Consider the following 24,837-nt stretch of genomic DNA (forward strand, 5'->3'; position numbering starts at 1 on the left):
TACCATTAACTTCAATGGATCAAAGTCCAAATCATTGTATATTATTTTACAGTTTTTTTTCTTAAATATTATGTGAACTAGGGGGCTGTGCCCTCTCCTCGCTATACTCGCCTGCCCCCTTTCTCTGGTTGCTTTCACTTCACTGTGAGAGCCTCTTGATGCTAATGATGTGATGACATCATTCTGTTGCCCGGCAGAAACATTTTGTTGTCCATCAGGAAAAACTTATATGAATATGAGAGAGAGAGAGAAAAAAAAATATGACTCAGGAGAAAGCATTGCCCCTTTTCCTATAAGGAGTTGGATAACATATATCTGAGGGTAAAATACATGCATACAAAGAATTTTGCAGGTGTTCTGTTCAAAATAGACTGTGATGTGTTTACTTTTTATCATAGTTGATGGTTATAATTTATTTTCAATAGACTTAATGGCCTGAGGTATCCTGCTATTATCACATCATTATTGTACAATAGTGAGAACGCTAATCTGAATGCTTGTAGCAATTTGTGAGACTAGTTTCCCAGAAAGTATTACATTGTGTTACTGAAAACACTATGATCAAGTTGCTATTTAAAAGGGAGTAAGAAAAATCAAGTCCTCTTTTAAATATATGAAAAGGGAATAGTAATAAGTCCATGTTTTTTTTAAATGGTATTATTGATAGCTTAGGTGAGTAGGAGAAGATTGGTTTTGAAGGTGGGTAGAAGAATCCTGAATTTAATTTAGATGAGGAATTCTGTGGGAGATGTAACTAGTTACTACAAAACCAATGACTGCTAAGTAGATTTTCTTCGAAAAATTAGAAGTTTGCTTCTGTATTTCTTTGTACCATATGTCAACCACAGGAAGCTGTAATACATGCAACATGAGTCTGATAAAGGGAGAGAGAATCTTTAATCTACAAATAATCCATGTAAATATACCTACAGTTTGTAATGCCTTTGGTTACAGGCATGTCTCTGTAGGATGGATGGCACTGCTGTTATGGAATCCATTATGTGACTAAGGAGGTTATTTTAGTTTCTAAGGCTAACAACTTAATATTCTCCACCAGTATTGAACCTTCATTGCAGAGATCTCAGGTATTTTGTCAGCTCGGTATTAGTTTGTAAACTCTTGCATTTTATATAGATTTAATATTTCCCCAAGCATTCCAAATAACCTTATTGCATAGATTTTTGTATTTGGATCTGTTTAAAATGTAAAGGGAAAATGACAAATCAGGAAATCCATCAGCCCTTGAATTACTGTCAAATAATGTAGATGACAGGCTTTTCTAACCAGCTGCCTTATTATTTATTCTGTGGTAGTGCCCAATGGCCCCAGTCAAAACTGGGATTATACATACTTAAAACACAGTCCCTACCAAGAATTTACAATCCAAGATCCCTGCAAAGACCTTTTTATATGCTAAACTTTATGCACTGTCAGTAGTCCCCTTGACATAGGCTGGCTCAGGGTCTAGGAATATATGAGAGCAGAGAAGGATATTCCCCCACTAATATTTTATGCATATTCATTTATTATTATTTATTAATAATAGTGTCAACTATTCCCATCTATCTTTCAACCTAGTCTTAGATATTTCAGATTATTTATCACTTAAAATTGTTGCAATGATGTATATGTTAAGTATAATTGTTGAAATAACACAAGAATTAGAGCGAGCCCTATGTGTAAATGAACAAAAAATATACTTTTTTTTTTTTTTAATTAAGCCTCCTACCATTACATTAGCCTAGGAAAATAGTCTACCTCATAAGAAGTGACTGGACCTAGTAGGGTGATAGAGATATTCCCAAATGTAGACGACTGCTGGAAAAGAAAACAGCATTAGACATTTGAGTTTCAGTGGTTAAAACATTTACTTCATAAATATTAAAGCACAGGCAAAGCTTCTAACTACCCCCACTGCTGCGAATGATGGTGTTCAATCACAGAGACGCAGATGAGGGTGTCTGTGAAGAAGCTGAAAAGGATCAATATGGTTCCTTAGCAACGGACTTGTGCGCCTGGGGGTCCTGCATCCACAGGGACCATTGATTCCCTGACCTGACCCACAAAATCAAGGCAGCATTATTTTCTTTGTATGTCCATAGTGCTAACCAAGAACAAACATTTGCACTGACCAAGTGTTTCATGTTTATCAAATAAATCCATGGATGAGATAAATGAATGTTGTGGGCATGGGGGAAGGCTAATGAAATTTTGTTTTTAATAGATGATTTTCTCCATTAGGAAACCATTGTATGACTTCCTAACATCAAGTCATGAATCTAAACTAGATTTAATGTAGAACAATCAGAGGCTGTGGCCATATTACATTTTTTAGATAAGGGGCTAAATTAACAATATTCACGTCTGCACAATTATTGGTGCCAGATACAATTGTAACACTTCTACTTTTGGCCAATCTTTTATGGTTGTATAATCTGATTGAACTTTCTCATTTTAATTCAGAGGGTTTAACTTCAAAATCATTGTATTGCATGTTGCAGGCTCATGCCAAAGATAACAGGTGCAGCAAAAGCTATTAGCCAAGGTAGTCAGGGATGCAACTCCATGCTTTAGATAACTCTAAGCCTCCAACAGCCAGATTATAGTATTGGACGATGAGGGTGGATCACATGATGATTGCCCTGATCTGTTCATTCCCTTTGATGTATCTGACATTGGCCACTGTTGGAAGCAAGGATATTGGGTTAGATGGGCCATTGGTATGGCAAGTTTGTCTTTAATATGCTCCAGGGCCTTTCCATTTTCTAAGAGAAATCACTGACTTCATATGTAGGTTTTCATTTTGTTCAGAGTCACCTAAATTAGTTCTTAGACCATTTGGGGTTTCTGGTTTGCTTTAGACACAACAGTCTTAGGGTATGTCTACACTAGCTGGTTAGTTTGAGCTAGGTAGGCAAATGAGGGCAACCGGAGTTGCAAATGAAGCCCGGGATTTAAATATCCCAGATTTCATTTGCATCTTCCCGGGTGCCGCCATTTTTGGAACGAGGTGTACTGATAGTTCGAATTAGAGATCCTAATTTGAACTACCTACTCCGTGCCGCATGTAGCTGCGGGCACGGAGTTCAGACGAAGGGGGATTTAAAAATGGCAGTGCCTGGGAAGATGCAAATGAAGCCCAGGATATTTAAATCCTGGGCTTCATTTGCAACTCTGGTTGCCCTCATTTGCCTACCTATCTCGAACTAATGAGCTAGTGTAGACATACCTGTAGAGTGCATCTACACTGCAACACTATTTAGAAATAACTAGCACTATTCTGAAATAACTTAGTCTGTGTCTACACAGCAGGCAGTTGCTTCAAAATAGTGTCAAAATACTGTCAAGCCAGAGGACTTCTTACTCCGACTCCTGTAACCCTCATTGTATGAGGAATAATGGAAGTTGGCGGAAGAGCGCTCTATTTTGAAATAGGGAACGTCAAAATAAGTTACGCAATTGACGTAGCACAATTTCATAGCTTATTTTGAGTTAAGCCCTGCAGTGTAGACACGCCATTAGGGTTGAACCAAAGTAATATCTTGCAAGATGAGAAGAAAGTAAAGTTTAAACTTGAATGATAATCAGGGTGACCTAAGCTTGGATGATAATTAGAGTGACCAAATAGCAAATATTAAAAATAAGGACAGGAGGGAGGAAAATGGTGAGTGGGTAGTAGATGCCTATTTAAGACAAAGATTAATATAGGGATGGGTTTAATAATATTGGGATGTCTGGTCACCCTAACTATAATAATTATTGATATGGTTTCCTTTTTTGAAGTCTCACCCTTGGGAAAGGATCTGACAAATTATGGGAGTTACAAACCAATGAGAGGCTTCCATATCTCTTGTGCACCCTGACTAGGTGTAATAATAGTCAGACAAGTTTAGAAAAGATGCATCCTTTTTCTAGTATGGGCCTTAGATCAACTGAAGCATCAGAATTCTGCTCAGGGGATCATCACACATGGCAATCATGCATTCTGGGAGGTCTCCAATTCTCTATTACAGAAAAGCATGGAAAAAAATGACATGTCTTAGGTACAGCACAGAATACATTCTGGGCATTACATTACTTCAAAATATGTAGTGAGTGTTTACACTGATGGAATCTATACACGTTAATTTTTTTCTGCAAACCCAAGTCTTTGAATAGAGGATGTTTGAATCAAAATGAATGTAAGTCACAGAGCTGCTATCCTTCATACCCATGTTGGTGGAATTTCATGCCTATAATTGCTGGGGATGAGAACTGCAAATCTCTGATCTGGAATATACAGCCTATAAACTACTCAGGGAAGTCCCGTAAATCTTGGATCTGTTTCTAGGCCACTCTAATGCTCATTTATGGTTCCTTTGTACTGCCAGAGTGGCACAAAGTTGCCTTAAATGGGCAGTAGAGGGTTTCACTGCTCACGGAGACTCTGTGGCTCCAGCCATCTCTATGCTATCTTTCATTAGCATGGGGCAGTGCTATACTCTGGCCATCATACCTGCCTTTGAGACCTGTTGAAAGCTGATGCAGATTGGATCAACCATGTGGTTGGTGTAATGCAGGGTTCACCAACCTGGTAGATCTTGAAGCCTCTGACAGGTGATCCTGACTGGTTTGGCTGGGAAGCTGTCAAGTGCTGGCACTTCAGTTGCCCCTCCACCCACTGTCATGCTGCTCCTCCCCTCTGCCTTGGGGCTGCCCCCAGGGAGTCTTCTGCTTGCTGTGCAGGGTGTGGGAGGGAGAAGAGGGGGTGCTGATGTCAGGGTGTCCCCCCACTTCTGTACCCTCAGGGGATGGGGAAGCTTGGCAATGCAAATCTGTTACTCTCACACACTGTGTGTGTGTCTGTCCTACTCAAAACACCAACTGTCCTTCACTTTCACCTCTCGACCCATGTGGGGGTGAGTGTTACTTCTTTCATTGCTTTCAGAGTGTGTTATGTTTGGTTTTTGACTGTTCTGTGCATTTCATAATTTTATGCTTAAACAGAACTCTTTGAGTAGTGAGTTCTAAAATGTCTAACTTATTGTGGCTGGAGTAATTATCCCTGTGGTAACTGCTGCTCCTGGAAGTGGCTGGCATGTCCCTGCAGTCCCTGAGAGAGACAGAGCGGGCAGTCTCCACATGCTGTCCTTGCCTGCAGACACCGCTCCTGTAGCTCCCATTGATCAGTAATGGAGAACTGCAGCCAGTAGAAGCTGTAGATGAGGGGCAGCACATAGTGCCATGGAGCCACTGCTGTACATGCCAGCTGCTTTCAGGATCAGAGCAGGGCCAGGACAGAAGGAAGCCTGCCTTAACCCCGCTGCTCCACCACCTGGAAGCCATCTCAGTTAAATGGTGCCCAGCCAGAGCCTGATCCTGAACCCCTGTCCCAGCTCTGAACTTCCTCCTGCACCCAACCACCTGCCCCAGATGTGAGTCCCCCTGTACCCGAACTCCTTCTCAGAGCTTGCACCCTGAAACCTGTCCTGGTCCCCAATCTCCCACCCTGGACTAAGTCCCAAGCCCCTTCCACCCTCCAACCCCCTTGGCCCAAGACCAGAGTCTGCACCCCAAGTCCCTACCCCAGCCTAGTGCAAGTGAGTGAGGATGGGGGGAGGAAGAGGGATGGAGTGAGCAGGGTGAGGCCTCAGAGAAGAGGTAGAGGAGGGGCAGGGCCTCAAAGAAGGGGCGGGAAGGAAGTGGGACAAGGTTATTTGGGTTTGAGGTTTCAGTTTTGCACTTAAATTGAAAGTGATCTTGTGGCTAAAAAGGTTGGAGATCTCTCGTGTAATGTATATTATGATCAAGCTAATTCCCCAGCTGCCTACAGGGAGAGTTGGAGAGAAATAGTGGTATAAGATCACCTTTGCCTCCACTTGGATCCTGCAGCAGAGCTGCTCTTTCTCTGAGCTACGTGTTGGGGTTTCTGTACAATCTTTCAAAGGCAGAGGGTAATCTCTGACACACACATAGTTATTAAGTTGTGCTGACAGAAAGCCCGCCAACAGACACTGACAACAGCTATGACCCTAATGCAAAAGAAGGCCATTTCTTTGGAAAGGTATTGAAGGCTTTATACCCCTACCTGGTAAAAATGTTTTCAGGGATGTGAAAGAGATTCTCGTTCGACTGACAAACAGCATGATGGATCCACTGCTAAACATAAAAACTTCTCCCATGCTTCCAAAAAGCTGCAAGGAGTAATTGAACAATTTGGGCTCAATGAGGTGTGGAGGGCACAGTAAGGGAGTTCTGGTACTATTCCTCAGTGCTTGACAGCTTCTCAGGAAGAGCCTTTGTGTTAGAAGTCTGCTCATTCATCAGTATCTTTGTAACATCAGTATAGCCTCTGGAACCTATTTCATTTATCCATTCTTGAGAGGAAGCTGACTAACTTAGCAAAACACAACTCCTAGAAGTCTTGGAGGTTTCAATTTGGTATTATCAAGGGATGGGTGGCACCTCCTAGTTGGTACTAGGCAATCTTGGTAAATGCTTGTTTGAGGATAAGATGCAACCCATGATATCTAACAAATATTATAGACTCTCCTAATGTTTATGTCAGAAGCATACATAGTTCATGAGAACGGACTACCCGACCTCCAATTTTATCTGCATTAATCCTCATTGATTATACTGACAGCTATATTCTGTAAGGATCTGTAATGTTGTTTTGCTCTGTGTAGATGGTGTTTTACTCTGTGCGCTCCACCTTAAAAGAAATGTTTTCCAAAATTCTCTGTACTGTCCAAAAATAGATGCAGCTGTCAACCCTGTATACAGATGAGACCAAAACACAGGGATAATTTGAACATTTGGCAAGTTACATTTTATCTCTTTGTTTCTACAATTTAAGTGCTTAGGAGTTCAAATCTAACAAGGTCTGAATGATCTACTGGAAAACAACTCAGTTTTCTGGTTCTACCTAAAACCCAGGAGAGTAAGAATCAAAATTTGTCCTAGAAAAAACTGAAAATAAAACAAGGCTAGTACTGAAAAAGTCAGCATGGGACATTTTGGTAAAATCTATACATTTGGCTTTTAATTCCCCTAATGGGAATAGGTGAATTCTAAAATCTCTTCAAGAGTATTCCACTATGGGTATCTCTCTGCCACATTTAGACACTGAGGGCTGGCCCATGGCAGCTGACTCAGGCTTGTGGGATTTCTAGCTAACGTGCTGTTTAATAGAGGTGTGGGGGTTTGGGATCAGGCTGCAGCCAAGCTTTGGCACCCTCCCAAATCTCAGGGTCCTAGTAGCCAGGCTTCAGCTTGAGTCCAAACATCCATGCTGCAATATGAGTCCCCCTACCCTGAGCCCCACAAGTCCAAGTCAGATGGCATGTGCCAGTCACAGGTTTTTAACTGCAATGTAGACATACCCTGGGAGTCTCACTGAATGCCTAAAGATATACAAAATTACTTATGGGATAGAAGTGTGGCATTATAATGTTTCCACATCATAGCCTAGATTTATGTCTAATTCTGTTCTTCTGGCAAAGCCTGACTCAAGACAGTTTATATGGATAAATAACCTGGCATATGAGTAGACCAGAATTCCATGGCTGCTGAGCCCCTTAAGTATTGTAGGTGTAAATGTTTTGTTATATACATTCAATCCAGAGTTTGAGCCATTAGCCCTCTATAGTCAGCAGGTCATTTGAAATGGCCTCTCCTATATCTCCAATTTCTCACTTGATTGCTGTGATCCACCACAGAGCAGTACTCTGTAACTTGCAGGATGTGTACAATCCCTCTACACAGATTCTTCATAGACCATATGTAGCAGAACCTTAGCAATTCCACTGCTTTGGTTCCACTAGCTTGCATGCTCAAGGAGGAATCTGTAGGAAAGTGCAATAACATTTATTCCTCATTAATCCTCCAGGGACTTACACCTGGTGCAAGCTCACTGAAGTAAGTCTGGGAAAACTTGACCCTAGGTTTTTTAGGTCTGCATTCCTTCAGAGCCATATGCTACACTACATGGCTATGTCTACACTGGGCCACTTATTCCGGAAAAGCAGCCGCTTTTCCGGAATAACTTGCCAGCTGTCTACACTGGCTGCTTGCTTTTCCGGAAAAGCAATGATGATCTATTGTAAAATTGTCAGTGTTTTTCCAGAAAAACTATGCGGCTCCCGTTCGGGCAAAAGTCCTTTTCCGGAAAAACTGTTCCGGAAAAGGGCCAGTGTAGACAGCACAGTAGTCTTTTCCGCAAAAAAACCCCGATCGTGAAAATGATGATCGGGGCTTTTTTGCGGAAAAGACTACTGTGCTGTCTACACTGGCCCTTTTCCGGAACAGTTTTTCCGGAAAAGGACTTTTGCCCGAACGGGAGCCGCATAGTTTTTCCGGAAAAACACTGACAATTTTACAATAGATCATCATTGCTTTTCCGGAAAAGCAAGCGGCCAGTGTAGATGTAGCCCTTATGTTAACAGGTGTATTACCTGTATCATTTACCATCACTAAATGGCCCTAACAACAATTAATAATCAGAATAATTTGTACTGAGAATGTGATGGTGGTAACAGCTGGACTTAGCATAGGTTTGAACCTAACAATTTTGTGTGTGCCAATTGCTCAAGATACTTTGCATCTGATCCTTCGGGCTGCAGAACAATGACTCCAATATCTCAGTTTTGAGAACTAATAGCTAATTTACTCCCCAGCATTTTGTACATAGAGTTAGGATTGTTTTCCAATATGCATTCCTTTACCTTTATCAGCATTAAAATGTATTTGCCATTTTGTTGGTTAAACACTTAGTTTTGTGAAATCCTTTTGAAGCTCTTCGGTCTTAACTATCTTGAGCAGTTTACTATTATCTGCAATTTTTTCCACCTCGGTGATTACCCCTTTCTCCAAATCATTTATGAATATGTTGAATAGGATTGGTCCCACTATGGACCCCTGTGGGGCGCCACTAGTAACCTTTCTTCATTCTGAAAACTGAACACTTATTCCTACCTTTTGTTTCCTATATGTTAGCCAGTTATCAGTGCATGAGAGGGTCTTCCCTTTTATCCCACAGCCTACTTTACTTAAGAGCTTTTGGTGAAGGACTTTGTCAAAGGCTTTCTGGAAATCTAAGTATACAATATCCACTGGATCCTCCTTGTCCACATGCTTGTTGACATCCTCAAGAAACTCTAGTAGATTAGTAAGACATGATTTCCCTTTACAGAAACCATGTTGAGTTCCCCCCAACAAATTATGTTCATATATGTGTCTGACAGTTATATTATTTACTTCATGCTTTGAAATCTTTTTTTGCAAAAAAAGAATTTTTTTCTTTTTAATTAAGATACTTGACTCAGAAGTTGAGAATTGTATGTCCATTTAAATTACTCATTCCTCAGGTGACTGGGGCATTTTTCATTTTTACAGTAAAATAAAACAGAATTATCTGGATAAGAATCAACATCTGAAAAAATGCAGAGAATGTGATGATGTTCCACTAGTGATCTTGCAGGTCATCATTTTCTGGAAATGGAGGTTTATTTGCATTGATTTGTTCTAAGAGTTTATGACCCAGGGCAATCAAACTAAAAAATTTAACATCTGTGGTTCTGAGAGAGGCATGCGATAGAGTAGGACTATGTTTAATGTAGCCAGATTTGAGATTTTAAAGAATGATGATGAAGAAGAAATTGATGACTCTGCAGTACACCCTTCCATTAGCAATTTATTTCTCAACACTTCTAATAGGGTTGCATGGCATTTGAGTGGGTTTTATTTTTATTTATTTTTTGCCATAAGAGAAAGAAACCTGTTATGTTTTCTTTGGACATTTTTTTCTTGTTTATTTTTCAAACTGAAATGTAGATGGTGTTTACTTCAGCTAGAGCTGTGACAGGGATTCCCAATGCCCAAGATCAGCTCCCTCAGCTGGGCACAAGGAGAATCCCCTGTCTGGCAGCTATTATAGTGGGACCATTTCTCCCCTGCCAGACACCTAACAGAACTTGCTTTGTGGGTCCAGCATGCACATTGTGGGGATGGGGAATAGGAGAAAAAACTGGGTGGTTTTGGGTAGCAACATATCATCTCCCTCTGACTCTCCAGAGTTCATGCAGAAGAGCTCAGGCAGATTTCCTTCCACCCACTACTAATCTGGTGTGGCATCATTTAAGTGAATCCCCTTGACTGCTGTGTGACTCCAGTGAAGCTAGCCTGAAATGAATAAAGGAGGGAGGTTGTGAGAGGCAGAGCTAACACAGAAACACAGGACTTATATAACTGACATCTTGCAGAAATCCACCAGATTTGGAAGAGTGTCCTATTTCTATTTTATGTGGAAAGCAAATCATGAAGACGTGAGAACTATATGGGAAGAGCTCTGCAAAAGATCATTTTTATTGAATTCTCCTAAATCAGCACTTGGGTTGCTAAAACAGGTATTTAAGTGCAAAAAGAACAGATTTTGATTCCTAAATGTGGGCATCAAATTTGGAATACAGAACCCATTAATATGCAAGATTCCATATCCCATTGTCAGCAATCCTTACAATGAGTCATCTCATTATCTCAGTATACAATTCTAAAATGCTCTTTTAAAAATCATGTCCCACCATTTTGTCATTTTTAATAGAACTGACTCAATGGAATCATACCCAATAGAACAGGCTACATCTAGAATTTCTAACCAGTAAGATTTAAATACATATGAAATTTTCTAAGGAGCGATGGAAGTAAGCTGCCAAATGATAATCCTTGATAAGAACGGCCGTACTGGGTCAGACCAAAGGTCCATCTAGCCCAATATCCTGTCTGTCTCCCTTTTTGGAGACCTCAATTTTTTAATATTTTACTACGTTTATTTACCATGTTTAACACATTTATGATAAAATTTGTACACAGCCAGTTATATTTTTTCCTTTCCAACTTTGATTATCCAACATGAGAGAAGTCAACTAAAATCAGCTTTCTCATTCTTAAAACTGGGTTTCACTTCTATGAATTGAAAACATCAATAGGACTTACAGACAGAAATCAAGCTCATTTTGCTTTTATGAATGTGGCTGCTCCATCTGTAATCATTTTTCCTTTGTCTCAGGTCTTTGCTGTCTTTTATTGAAGGCTTCTGGGAGCGAGAAATAACAGTTTCCATTGGCAAGTGACTAGCAATACCTGCATGGACAAAGCAGGGCTTTGCCCTTTCTCTGCCTAAAGGCAACTGTTTCATACTTTACAGATTGCATTTTCCCTTTGGCTTGCATAATATAGAACAGCGTTGTACAATTTTTCCAAGTTTGAACCCTCACATATGACTTGAGCTCAGAGCACCAGAGATCAAAAAGGGCCAGTGAACAAATATGGGAATACAATAACTTAATATTATAGTATCACCGTCAAAGTATAAAAAAATAAAATGATTAACATACACTTTTTGATTTACTATGGGGACCAGTGATATATTTTTGAAAAATAAGGCATTTGTGCATTTCTGCTAGGTTGTGAGGGGTAACAGGTGCAGAATCTAGCCCAAATGTTTTCATGGGGCAAGTCAACATAGTACTTCCATTAGCCCTTGCCAGAACAACCTCACAGTTTCACTCTCAGGAATTCCTCCAACAGTAATAATTCCTGTCATCAAGAAAATGGTAATCTGCTTTATAGGTCTCATTACTCAGAAATATTTCATACTTACTTACATGTAACCCTTCTGTGATGGGGCGCCGGTCTCCGCCGACATGGAGCACACGGCACCCCGCACTCACCAGCATGCCGAGGGCAAGGGAGGCACTGGTGGGGATGCCGTGGGACCAGCCGCGGCCGCAGAAGGCACCGGGAGCCGGAGACGCGGCAGAGCATGGACAGCCCTCCGGCTCATGTGCTCCACCTGCACGAGGGTGGCCTGAGGCTCAGACATCACCGGTGACAGGTTCCCCGCTGCTGATGTCATCAGCCTGTGCCCCAGGGCGAGGAGAGGGGCTTTGGTAGGCAGGCCTTTCAAAAGACGCCCGGGAAGGGAAGAAGGCAGCTGGGCAGGTGCGGAGCAGGGAGAGTTGCCCCAGCCAGAACCCAACGAACCCAGCGCAGTCAGGATAACCACTGTTGGCGTGGGGGACAATGTCGCGTGCTGGGGGAAGAACTAGACTGGCGAGGAGGAGGAAGCGGCCCAGGTTGGGGGCCGGAGGTGGCAGTGCCGCCTCCACCTGTAACCCCTGGAGGGTTGGTGAGTTACAGGGGAATCCCCATCAACCAGGCAGCGCTAGTGCATTGCTGCCTTTAGGGTCCTGGGTCGGGACCCGGAGCGGGGGTGGGCCCGAGTCCCTCTCCTTCCTCATGCAGGATTGTGCAAATCCAAGACTCTGTGGACTCCCCATCGAGCCACAAACTCTACGTTCTAGTTGGACTAGTAAAGGAAACATGGGTGGGGGGAAGGTGCACGGGTGGACAACCCCAATGATGACTGGGCTGTAAGCCTGAGAGGGAGCCCAACCTGTGACACCTTCTTCCAGGTGGAGCCAGCAGCTAACAGGGCTGGGTTCAATATAGAGGGTTTCCCTTTCATTGATGCAACACAGAACTGGCTCGAGCCTCCATCCAGTAACCTGGGAAATTCATTCACTACCTCTGGGTGCCTCTAAGAGGCAATGTTTCCTCACTCGCAAGCATGGAGTCCTAGGCTATGTCTAGACTGCAAGCTTCTTTTGAAAGAGAGCATCCACACCTCAACCCCGTATTGAAAAAGCGATCTGCTTTTTTGAAAGAGAGCGTCCAGGCTGCATCAACACTCTCCTGAAAGAAAGCCCTGTTTGCTATTCATAGAATGGCCACCAGGGCACCTGTGCTTTTTTCAGCTGCCTCTTCTTTCAAAAAATGTCCCTGTTTTGCATCCACGTGCACCTTTTTCTGAAAGAGCTCTTTCAAAAAAGGCATTCTTCCTTGTAATTTGAGGTTTACCAATGTCAAAAAACCTGCCTTCTTTCGATTTAATTTCAAAAGAATGTGATAGCAGTGGACACAGGCCAAGTTTTTTTTTTTTTTTTTTTTTTAAAGGGCAGGGTTTTTTTTCAAAAAAACCAATGTAGTCTAGATATACCCTGAGTGTAGAAAATAAACTTTTAACAAAAGGAGGGCAGTAACTCAGAGTTATTTTGAGAACATCACAAACAGGGTTCAAAACCTAAACCATGAGTAAAAGATACTCCCTCCCCTCCTCCCCCCCAATAGATTGGGCAGTATTCTTTCCCCGCAGGGTCTTAAGTTCAGCAACAACAACAAAATCCCTTTCTTGTGCCCAACCTTTCTCTGCACCCCACTCACAGTTGCTGTCCTTGATCAATGCAGACCCAGGAAGGAAGGTAAAAAACACCTTATTTGCTCCTCTGGCTACTCACTAGGGGTGTGTCTACACATCAAGTTATTTTGGGATACCAGAGGTCCTCACAAGCCACCCATTATTTTGAAATATTTTTCAAAATAATGGTCATGCTATTTTGACATCCCAGTAATCCTCATTCCACAAGAATTAAGGAATATCTTGAAATAACACCAAATTTCAAAATAGCCTATTGCGAAATAAGCACGCAATTTGTGTAGCGCAAATTGCGCATCTGATTTTAAGTTTGGAGTGCAGTATAGACATAGGCTATCTGCCCTGGTGACTACTCCTCACACCTCTCTCCACAATCGTACTGGCTGTTAGTCACTATCCACAGCCATTCACCTCTCTGCTGTGACCTCTGCACATGAGTCTTTTAGTAATGTTCTGCTCTTCTGCAGGCTGGACAGAAATGCTGCCCCATCTCAATTTCAGGTGCCAATGATTTTAGCTCTTAGCAAGCAGAGCAGAAATACAGTTCTACCACAACTGCCTTCAGTTCTGGCAGAGCTGCAATTAAAGCCTATTTAGCTCTAGTCTTTGAAGAGCATGAAGGAACAGGACAAGCCCATCTAGGGTGGGGACAGATATTTTGGTTAGGGAGGCTGCATGCCCTCCCCATATGTACTCCCATAGAGATCCCTCCCAAGAGAGTGCAGTTCCTGACCAGAATACCTGTCCCCACCTTTTTATGCTGATGGTCAATCCCCTGCTTAATGAGATCCTTTCTGCTGAGTGTGACTCTCTTCCTTTGAAATAGAACAGCCCTGCTTCCCTGTATTCTTGCAATAATTACAACATTAACAGTATTTCAGTACCCCTGCATTCAGTACAAATATGATTTCTCACCCAACACCAGCCTTGTTGATCACGAGCAATGAGCTAAACACTGTTCCATCCATTGAATAGCTAAGCAAAACAGGGGAAAACTGTATTTATATAAACACATCCCCTTCAAGCTGGCTGTCAAGGAAGAATTCCTTCAGACCCTGCTTACAAACATATTAAACAAAAACATCCTTTAGCTTCTTCCCATCCTTTTCCTATTCCCTATCAAAAAAGGCAGAGTCAAGTAATAGTGCATCATGAAGATGTTTTGCATTGACTGAATTGGTCTGAAAATTCCTTTCAAATATTTTTCATTAGAATTTGCTGAATTTCTGAAGACTCCCAGACCAGATTATTGACAGCAAGAGTCTGGTCAGTTTCACAAATGCTAGTCAAAGGAGTGCAAGTATGCAACTGACAGCAATCATGTCAATTTCAGTCCATAGCTGCCATGGTTGTTGTATTCTTTTGGATGGATTAATGGACCAAAGATATTAATGAACCCGGTCACTAGCCAGCATTAATTGAGATTTGGTATACAGAGAGCTGAGCTGCTTAGTAGTATGGCAAACATGCAGGATAGTTGCCATAACATAAATCATTCTTCTCTAGTGACCAAACGTTTTAATTCTCTATATAGGAATCAGTTGGTAGATGTTAAAATATATTTTAAAAATTGTTTTTAGCACCATTGTATGCACACATAATGTTCTCATTTTTATTTCCAAAGCATTTAACCCCTGCTCTTTAGCAATCTTCAGAAAGAGGGAGAGTCTTAAAAAAGCATAGAGCTAAGAGTCATAGCAGAAAAGTAGAACAGATTGATCCCATCAAAAACAACTTCCTTTTAATATTTTGTAAGAAATATAAAACTCAGTTTTGAGTCATAACAGGAAACTAAAAATACAAGCCAGAACAAACAACAAAAAGACTCGCTTTTTACTTGATGTGTTTATTTTTAAGTAACCTAATTCATAGTGAAGTCTAAATTCTTCTGCACTGAATAAAGTTAACTGAGGGTTCAGCAAAATTCCACCTAGCCCCTTCAATAAGATCAATAAATATATTTTCACGTTCTATTGTAACAGCAAGTGAATATCCCTTGGTAACTCACAGCAGAATCAAATGTTAATCATTTATCTCATTGTCAGTCTGAAGACAAAACACCTGCTGTGATATTAAAAAGAGAGAATAAAAAAATCAAAATCCAGCAGAACGTGCTTTCCATGTCATTAGTTTATTATATGCACTTAGCAAAGAATGATCAGGAACAGCAAGGGTCTTTAATAGACTATTTCAATTTCACTTTTGTTTTCTTATGCAGGGTACAGGATGAATGATTAAAGCTGAACATGTACATGCTGATGCCAATGAACTGGAAGAGAATACCACAAATGCTATGTAATGCCTTTACTTAAAAGCCATTCACCATGAGCAAGCAATTAAATACATTTAAGGAATGACTGAATACTGGCCATTTTCATCTTGTTCTAATAGAGACCATGCATATTTTAATCTCTGGTTTCTAGAAAGTAGGCCAGACAAAAAAGGGCAGTCATTTTTTTGCATCATATTGATAGGAATTATTTTTAAAGGGCTACTAGTATTTGCTGACACAAAAACCAACACCATCTATCAGTGTCCTGCAAAAATAATATTGTGCAAGCATCCAATTTGCAACATCAGAACATAATATAATTAGCCATATATGAAGGTCCAGATGTAAAGCTCCTTTTTTCCCCTATCCATCTGAATAATCTCCATTTAATCAGAAATATGATCAGAGAAGTTGTTCTTTGTTCTCCAGGCATTATCTCACCATCATTTTTACATCTGAAAACATCATTTGTTCTCATTCTAAATGCACCTTGCCACATATTTTCTAAGGCCCTCATTAGAACTACAGCTAGTGTCTTTTTTGGGCTCAAAATGGGATCTGACCTAAGCGATTTATTATACTTTTGACTTTTACTAGTGGAAGATCAGAATATCTCTGGCTATTGCTGTCTAGGGTTTATTCATTACAGCTTTTCATAATAATAAACTGCATTAAACCACAATAACCCTCATTAGCTACCTTTTAAGGAGAAGTTGTGTGATTTTTTTTTTCTGGTGTTTTATATATTTACAGACTATTATATTATTGTGTTCTTATTAATCAAAATGACTGGAGAAGGAAGATGCAACTGAGAAGATGGTATTTAACACCTGAATGAGCCATTATTTTGTGATTGAAATAATAGCTGCTATTTCTTTAGCTTTTTGAAAATTAATAACAGAAGAGTTTCAGATTTCTATGAAGCCAGCATGGAATTACATATTATTCCTACTGATCATATAATTGTTAGAGACTCTGACAACCATTTGAACTTGTAAATGTAAGAACACATTTTACAATTTTCCCATAATTTCTCATTCTATTCAGATGATTGGCAGTAGCGATTCATTTCAGCTCTTCTTTTGGTTCTGCGGGTATCATTCATGTCACAATGGCAGTCAGTCATTCTTCTCAGGTGTAGTGTATACATTCTCTCTTTCTACAGAAAACACTCTTTTGTCATTTAATTTGAAGGCTGTAGTACATGCCTAGAACTCCTAGTAGTGACAGGAATATCTGAGAGGCTGTGAAGTCCCTGATACAGGAAGATGCATATTTTGACATCTGGGAGATGGTTTCATTTTTTTTCACTCATTGGTTACTGCCATTGATTTGTGATTAACTATCTGAAGATATGAGAGAATATAATGCACAAGAAGAAGCCTAGTACAGCTAAAACTGGCCATCAACCTATTGATCAATCATTGTCAAGTGCTATTTATCTTTCTTAGTATACAGAATGGTTACAAATGGTGATAGATGTAAGGAAGTCTGCCCAACATCATGGGATATGAGGTACATAGGTAGTCCTTGCAAAGGTCCTCTGTAATTTTCCAGTCTGCCAGTTGCTGGATCAATTTCTGAAAAGGCATCTGTGCTGGTGTTGGGAGTTTTTCTTTTCAGATATGTGGACTGTTTCATACTCACATCACTTGCAACCTTTTAAGGTTAGCCTGATTTGTAAATTGACAGCAGTGAATGGTGCCAAAAATCTTATTTCCAGTGGCACTTTCTCAGGCATGTTCTATCCTCCATATTGTCATGACTATGTCTATAAGTGAGAATAAAACTACACTACAGTCCATTTTATAGACCAACAGCAAATTACTGCATGCAGATTTAAGACTGCTGCATTGGTCTTGAGAATTTGCTCCCAAATTAAGTTAGTGATGTGAAAAGTAATTCTAGGCTATAAAATTATGATCGTTTCAAGGCTTTCCAGGAGAATGAAAATTCCCTCTATTTCTTTTCATTTCTGCCCTGGTCCTGAGCCAAATGGCTACTAGTCTTCAGCTGCTAACTTCAGAATACTTCCAAGTGTCTCAAAACCTTTTAATGATAAAACCCTAATTTGTAGAAGCACACACCTTACCTTTTGAGCATTACTTGAGAAACTCTTCCCTGAAGCAATCTGGAAGCTTGCCTGAGTGAGACCAGAAGGGCTAGATATAAGTGAACAAAATCTGCATTTGTATGCATAAAAATCTATACAAGTATATGGAGTTTAGTACCATTTTGTTGATGATTTTCATAGAACCATATAGCTGGAAGAGACCTCAGAATGTAATCAAGTCCAGCCCCCTGCTCTAGGCAGGACCAATCCCAACTAAATCAACCTGGCCAGGCCTTTGTCAAACTGAGACTTAAACACCTCTAGGGATGGAGACTCCACTACTTCCCTAGGTAACCCATTCCAGTGCTTCACCACCCTCCTAGTGAAATAGTTTTTCCTAATATCCAACCTGGACCTCTCCCACCACTACTTGAGACCATTGCTCCTTGTTCTGCCATCTGTCACTACTGAGAACAGCCTTTCTCCATCCTCTTTGGAACCTTCCTTCAGGAAGTTGAAGGCTGCTATCAAATCCTCCCTCACTATTCGCTTCTGCAGACTAAACAGACCCAACTCCCTCAGCCTCTCCTCATAAGTCATATGCTCCAGCCCCCTAATCATTTTGGTTGCCCTCCGCTGGACCCTCTCCAATGCGTCCACATCCTTTTTGTAGTGGGGGGCCCAGAACTGGACACAATACTCCAGATGTGGCCTCACCAGAGTTGAATAAAGGGGAATAATGACATCTCTTGATCTGCTGGCAATACTCCTATGCAACCTAATATGCAATTAGCCTTCTTGGCTACAAGGGCACACTGTTGACTCTCATCCAGCTTCTCATCCACTGTAACCCCCAGGTCCTTTTCTGCAGTACTACTACTTAACTGGTTGGTCCCCATCTTGTAACTATGCTTGGGATTCTTCCATCCCAAGTGCAGGACTCTGCACTTGTCCTTGTTGAACCTCATCAGATTTCTTGTGGCCCAATCCTCCAATTTGTCTAAGGCACTCTGGACCCTATCTCTGCCCTCAAGTGTATCTACCTCTCCCCCTAGCTTAGTATCATCCGCAAACTTGCTGAGGGTGCAATCCATCCCCTCATCCAGGTCATTAATAGAGAGATTGAACAAAACCGGTCCTAGAACCGAACCTTGGGGCACTCGGCTAGAAACCGACCGCCATCCTGACATCGAGCAGTTGATCACTACCCATTAGGCCTGGCCTTCTAGCCATCTTTCTATCCATCTTATCCATTTATCCAATCCATATTCCCTTAACTTGCTGGCAAGAATATTGTGGGAGACTGTATCAAAAGCCTTGTTAAAGTCAAGGTATATCACATCCATTGACTTTCCCATGTCCACAGAGTCAGTTACCTCATCATAGAAGCTAATCAGATTGGTCAGGCACGACTTGCCCTTTGTGAATCCATGCTGACTATTCCTAATCACTTTCCTGTCTTCCAAGTGCCTCAAAATGGATTCCTTAAGGATCCCTTCCAAGATTTTTCCAGGAACCGAGGTAAGACTGACCGGCCTATAGTTCCCTGGATCGTCCTTCTTCCCTTTTTTGAAGATGGGCACAACATTTGCCTTTTTCCAATCATCCAGGATTTCTCCTGACTTCCACGACTTTTCAAAGATAATGGCCAAAGGCTCCTCAATGACATTTGCCAACTCCCTCAGTACCCTCAGCTGCATTAAGTGTGGACCCATGGATTTGTGTACGTCTAGCTTTTCTAAATAGTTCCTAACCTGTTCTTTACCCACCAAGGGCTGTCCATCTTCATCCCAACTTGTGTCACTTAGTGCATTAGTCCGGGAGCTCACCTTGTCCTTGAATACAGAGGCAAAGAAAGCATTGAGTACTTCAGCTTTCCCCACATCATCTGTCACGAGGTTACCTTCTTCATCCAGCAGGGGCTGCACACCCTCTCTGATTACCTTCTTCTTGTTAACATGCCTGTAGAAACTTTTCTTGTTATCCTTCACATCCTTAGCCAGTCGCAATTCCATTTGCACTTTCGCCTTCCTGATAACCGCCCGGCATTCTCGAGCTATACATTTATATCCCTCCCTGGTCATTTGTCTAAGTTTCCACTTTTTGTAAGCTTCCTTTTTGTGCTTAAGTTCACCAAGGATTTCCCCTGTAAGTCAATTCGGTCTTCTACTATGTTTTCCTCTCTTGCTACGCGTCAGGATGGTTGCTTTCTGTGCCTTCAATAAGGCTTATTTAAAATACTGCCAGCTGTCCTGGACTCCTTTCCCCTTCATGTTAGCATCTCAGGGGATTCCGCCCATCAGGTCTCTGAGGGAGTCAAAATCTGCTTTTTTGAAGTCCAAGGTGTGTATTTTACTACTCTCTTTTCTTCCTTTGGTCAGGATCCTGAAATCTACCATCTCATGATCACTGCTTCCCAGGTTGTCACCCACCTCTGCTTCCCCTATTAGTTCCTCCCTGTTTGTGAGCAGAAGGTCAAGCTGCGCACAAAACAGTCAGGATGGTGGAACACAGTGATTTGAAAGTAGCTTGTTTATCCAAAATATTCTCAACATATATGATGTCCTCTGAACACCCCAAGGTTAATAAATGCCTGATAGTCTGTCCTTCACAATAAATGCTATTAATTCATGGCTGAGAAAATGCTACCATGTAATTCTCTAAGATATCCACTACAAGAAGTTACAGGAGACATTGTTACCTTTTAAGACCTTATTTCAGCTAGAAGGAAAAGCTGTTTATAAAAGGTAGGTCATCCAGCCTAGAACAAAACCAATAAAAAGTGAAACTCTTCACAGAGCTAAAATTGTAAATTCTGAATATCAAATAATTGATTCTGAACAGGTTCTAAAATGTCCATAGCTCAAAAATATTCAACAAATAGTTGAAAATAAAGAACAAAGTCTTTAAAATATTACATGTATAAATAATCAAAGGGGAGGGGGAATCATAAATTGTTCATGGGCAACAGTTTGACCATATAACCTTTAGAGCATGTCAGGGCCTGCGATCAAGGGGTTCTCCATAATCTAGCAGTAACTCTCAGCTGGCCGGACCAGCTGAGTGTACCTCAACTCACCATTGTCATCATCTGCAACTAAACATTATCACAAGATATATTCATATGAACCGGCGACACTGATTATTATTATTGCACAGTGTGTGGACAAGTGATATGAAAAGCTATACAAATATGCTGGAAGTATGTCCTTAAAGTGAGTTTGGAAAAATTTGTTCTGCCAACACCAAGGAATGTGGTCCAGCCTGCTTGATTGTGTCTTCAATATAAATTGAGCAACCCGAAATATTGAAAATATATTTACGTAAAAGGAAAACAAAGCCATCGAACCAGCAAGTGGGAGACCTATTTAAGAGGCTATCTTGACCAGAAGGAGATTGCAAAAATAACCATGGCATCAGCTCCCTGGTGGCAAGCTGACCCCCTTCAGGAGAGCTTCCTGACTTGGAAAACAAAGATAAACCTTTGAGCATATAAGCAGAGAGAGAGCGAGAGAGAAATTTTGGCCTCCTTCATCCGAGGAGTCAAAGAAATCAAGGACTTTGAAATGCATGTGTAGGATCCTGGCTAAAGACCAGCCATCCATGTTAGAGGATTGCCTGGTGTGAGAAACTTCTTTGAACAATAAAGTTTTAGGCTTAGAAGCCGACTTGTTACCTGCACACCCCAGGGCACCCTCCTTTAACCACTTCCCAGGATCAATGCATAATCTGATTAATTTAAGAACTCAATCTTACCCAGTTCCCAGGTTTCTGGGCTTACTTTTCTATGGGGTTGCAGGAATTTTTTACCAGTGAAATAGCCTTGCATCGTAATGTCATTAACCTCTGTTTATTAACAATCACCAAGCAAAATACATACTCAAAGCATACGGTGGATTGTTCACCAATCCTGATAATTTCCAGGTGACATTGCCTAGTGGCCAGGCAAGGTCAGTCTCATCTGGGTTCTAGTTGCTGCACATCAGACATTTAAAGAATTCTAGCATCTCTGCTCTTAGGCTATGTCTTGTAAGTAGTTCTTTTCCTTCTCCTTCCCCCAGGTTTTTTCTTATTCTCCTTCTGCTTCCAGATCTTTCTTTCACCTTTTTTCTTATTCTTCTTTTCCCTTTCCTTTCTTTTTTCCCAGATGGTCTCCTTGGATCCCAGTTTATGAAACTTAAGTCCTGCTTAGCTATACCGTAACAAATCATTTTACCGAAGTTGCACAAAATATTTTTTAATCTGAACATATTGCAAAATAATTCTTTAATCAGTTGTATCTCTTGTGAAATTGACTTAAAACTTGCAAACACTTATGCAACAGACAGAAGAAATCAAAGAGCCAAGCAGAAACCATAGCGATATACAACAAAGAAGTAGGAACAATAAATAGAAAACAATAAAGAAGTAGGAATTTCACAAACACAAGTGTTGACAGGCAGAATGCTACCAGATAAGATATTTCTTTTTAAGCATCTTAAGATCTATTTCTTTATCTGGTGATGATGGGTACTGTTAGGACAGGATCTTCTTCTTGACAACCCAACATTATCTTGTCTTAATGTAATTAAGATGGAATGTGGGGATGTGAGGTTTTGCTGCTTGGCTTATGGCCGCTACTCGCCTAATATGGATGCATAAAAAGGCCTCAGACTTCACATACTTTTACTTTCATTTGTAACCATTTCTACTGTACTCGCGCTCTCTCTCTTTCCACTTCTGGGAGCACAGAGCTGGACCCTCCCCCTTACCTTGCCCAAGAGCCCTTGGAGGTTGTCTGTCAACTCCATTACCTCTGGGAACTGGTTCTTCTGGTTTTTATCTTCATTCAGTGGTAGCTGCAAGGACTAAAATGTTCGTGCAGTTAGAGTTCCTGTTCTTATTGCCTTTAATTTAATTGTGCCAAAGCTGCCAAATTAGTTAAAATCCATCATCTCCGCCAATTTGGTTCGGTGGGAAGAATTCCTTCCTGATCCCAGCTACAGACCCACAGCATCATGCAGCTCACTACCTCAACTACTGGAAAGGAGGGAAAGGCAGCTATAAACTGAGGCAAAAACACTGAAGCCTCCAGGAGAAGGATGGAGGAGTGCCAAGGCAAATCAGTTAATTTATTTTCCCTGTTGGGACCATGGAAGGAGAGAGACCCCTTTCCCTCCCACTCAGGCACATTTTTTTACCTCTTCAGGTATGCAAAAGGGGCAGAGCTCCAGTACTTCCTTGCCAATGGTTCTACTCTCTCCCTTGCCCCCTTTTCAGAGTCTAGACTCCATTATTGCTGGTCCCACTGATCCGGGGAGGGATATTTACAGTATGTATACATGACTGAATTGGCTCTCTCAATGTGACAGCTACTTAACAGACACATTGAAGGGCAGGGGACTTTACATGGGGACTGTGTAATTACCCATATTTGGATTTAGACAGGAAACAGACATGGATAGTCTTGCAAAAAGTGCTATTGGATCTCAAATTGCCATAATCTCAAGGAAAACCAAGATGCATTAACAAGGCAAAGCACAATAGCTGGAGAGAAATAAAACATGAAGTTTATGTTTGAGAAGGAAGTAGAGGAATGGGATAACACTACAAAACAATGTGTGACTAACTTGCTTCAGTTCTCTCCTGTGTTACTTAATACGATTTCTGATCATACTGAGACCAATACAAGGCTTTTGTGGGACAATATATTTTCCATTAAACTTTATGGACACAGTGCATATTTATACCTATATTTATGTTTGCGTCCATCTGAGGTGCTGACAGACTATTCAGTTTTGGCTATCAGCAGTAGGAAACCTGAGTCCTTTTTTCAAAAAAATAAGCTGACACATAATAACAGTTAATATTTTTAAATTATATTTTGAGAAACTGCAGGTTTTATATACAATTCAAAATAATAATGCCCAATTGTGTATCAGGGTCTCAAATAAGCATGGATGCTCACATGACACCCTGGGGGGCAAGGTATGTTATTTAATGAATATATATTCCAGATATTGTTGATTTATTATTATTATTTTCCAAGCTGATTCTGTGTCTCTTTTCTCTCTAATATAGTCATCCATGAGTCATCCAGTGCTTGCACACTGAGGGTACGTCTAGGTTACATATCAACTCAAATGTAACACGGAACACTTCTGCTTTTCCGAAAATTTTTTTGGAAAAGCAGATACATTTTTTCAGCATTCCTGTAAACCTCATTCTATGAGGAAGATGGGATGTTCCGAAAGAGGGTTTTTTCCAAAAATTTGGCTCCGCATAGACAGGCCAAATGTTGGAATAGCTTGTTTTGGAAGAAAAGCGGGAAAAGATATGCAAATTGCGCTTCGCAATTTGCGTATCTTTTTCCAATTTTTCTTTGATGGGTAGACACAGCCTGAGATGTATTGCCTATTAAGGTTGCCATGCCTGTATTTAGTTTCTCCACATTATCTCGGTGGGAGTTTGAGCTGGTGGTGTGAGTTATTATTCAAGGGAACTTATGGACATTTGACACCAATTCTTGTTGTTGCCACCACCGTTTGACAAATGTTAATTAATTTATTTTCATAATACCTAGAGAAGCATTACCCCCTAAAGATGGGGAAACTGAGGCACAAAGCAACTAAGATGAAAACTATCCACTCACTTGAGTGCCTTGTTTAACCTCATCTTTCAGCATGCTTTGAGTTATAAAGCATATGTTCAAAGCACTGCTCCCATTGACTTCAGCTGCAGCATGGACCACTCATTGTTTCTGCAAATCAGCATTCTTGTAAACCTCGTTCTATGAGGAAGATAGGATGTTCCAAAAGGTTTTTTTTTCCAACATTTGCAAATCAGACCTCAGGGTCTAAAGTCAGGAGCCAAGAAAAGGAGAACACACAATTTGGTAACCACCTGTGAAAAGCTTAGTTTAAGAGAATTGCCCATCCCCACATAGAAGCTCTGTGGCAGAGGCAAGGATGGAAGCCCATTTCCTAGTGCAACAGTCAACTGCCTTAAGCATAAGACCGTCCTTTCTTTCTGCAGTCCCCTGCCTCATTCATCATATGTTATGCTCATAAGAAGCACATGGGATCTTCCTGGTGAAAAGGCAATATGCTGCGTTTATTAAGAATGCAGTAGTAAAGCAGCTAGCATATGCTTACACAGACATATGCACACCCACACCCACACCCTAATAGATGTTATAGTTACCAGTCCAGATTCTTCCGGCGGCCAACCTGAAGTGGAGCTCTGTTGGTGCAGATCAATGCTCTAGAATCTTGGCAAGAT

The 24,837-nt window shown here is 41.0% G+C and overlaps 2 long non-coding RNA genes across 2 annotated transcripts in view; one reads left to right on the forward strand and one right to left on the reverse strand.

Annotated features, from left to right (window-relative positions):
* LOC142827020 (uncharacterized) overlaps positions 1-1,820 on the reverse strand; it is a 78,161-nt gene extending 76,341 nt beyond the window's left edge. The window contains exon 1 of the long non-coding RNA XR_012901360.1: positions 1,759-1,820. This is a non-coding gene — a long non-coding RNA (uncharacterized LOC142827020). The remainder of the gene's footprint in view (positions 1-1,758) is intronic.
* LOC142827019 (uncharacterized) overlaps positions 1-11,371 on the forward strand; it is a 29,151-nt gene extending 17,780 nt beyond the window's left edge. Inside the window, exon 2 of the long non-coding RNA XR_012901359.1 lies at positions 11,045-11,371. This is a non-coding gene — a long non-coding RNA (uncharacterized LOC142827019). The remainder of the gene's footprint in view (positions 1-11,044) is intronic.
* The last annotated feature ends 13,466 nt before the right edge of the window (positions 11,372-24,837 follow it).

The sequence above is a fragment of the Pelodiscus sinensis genome, chromosome 2, assembly GCF_049634645.1.
Source record: "Pelodiscus sinensis isolate JC-2024 chromosome 2, ASM4963464v1, whole genome shotgun sequence".
NCBI lineage: Eukaryota > Metazoa > Chordata > Testudines > Trionychidae > Pelodiscus > Pelodiscus sinensis.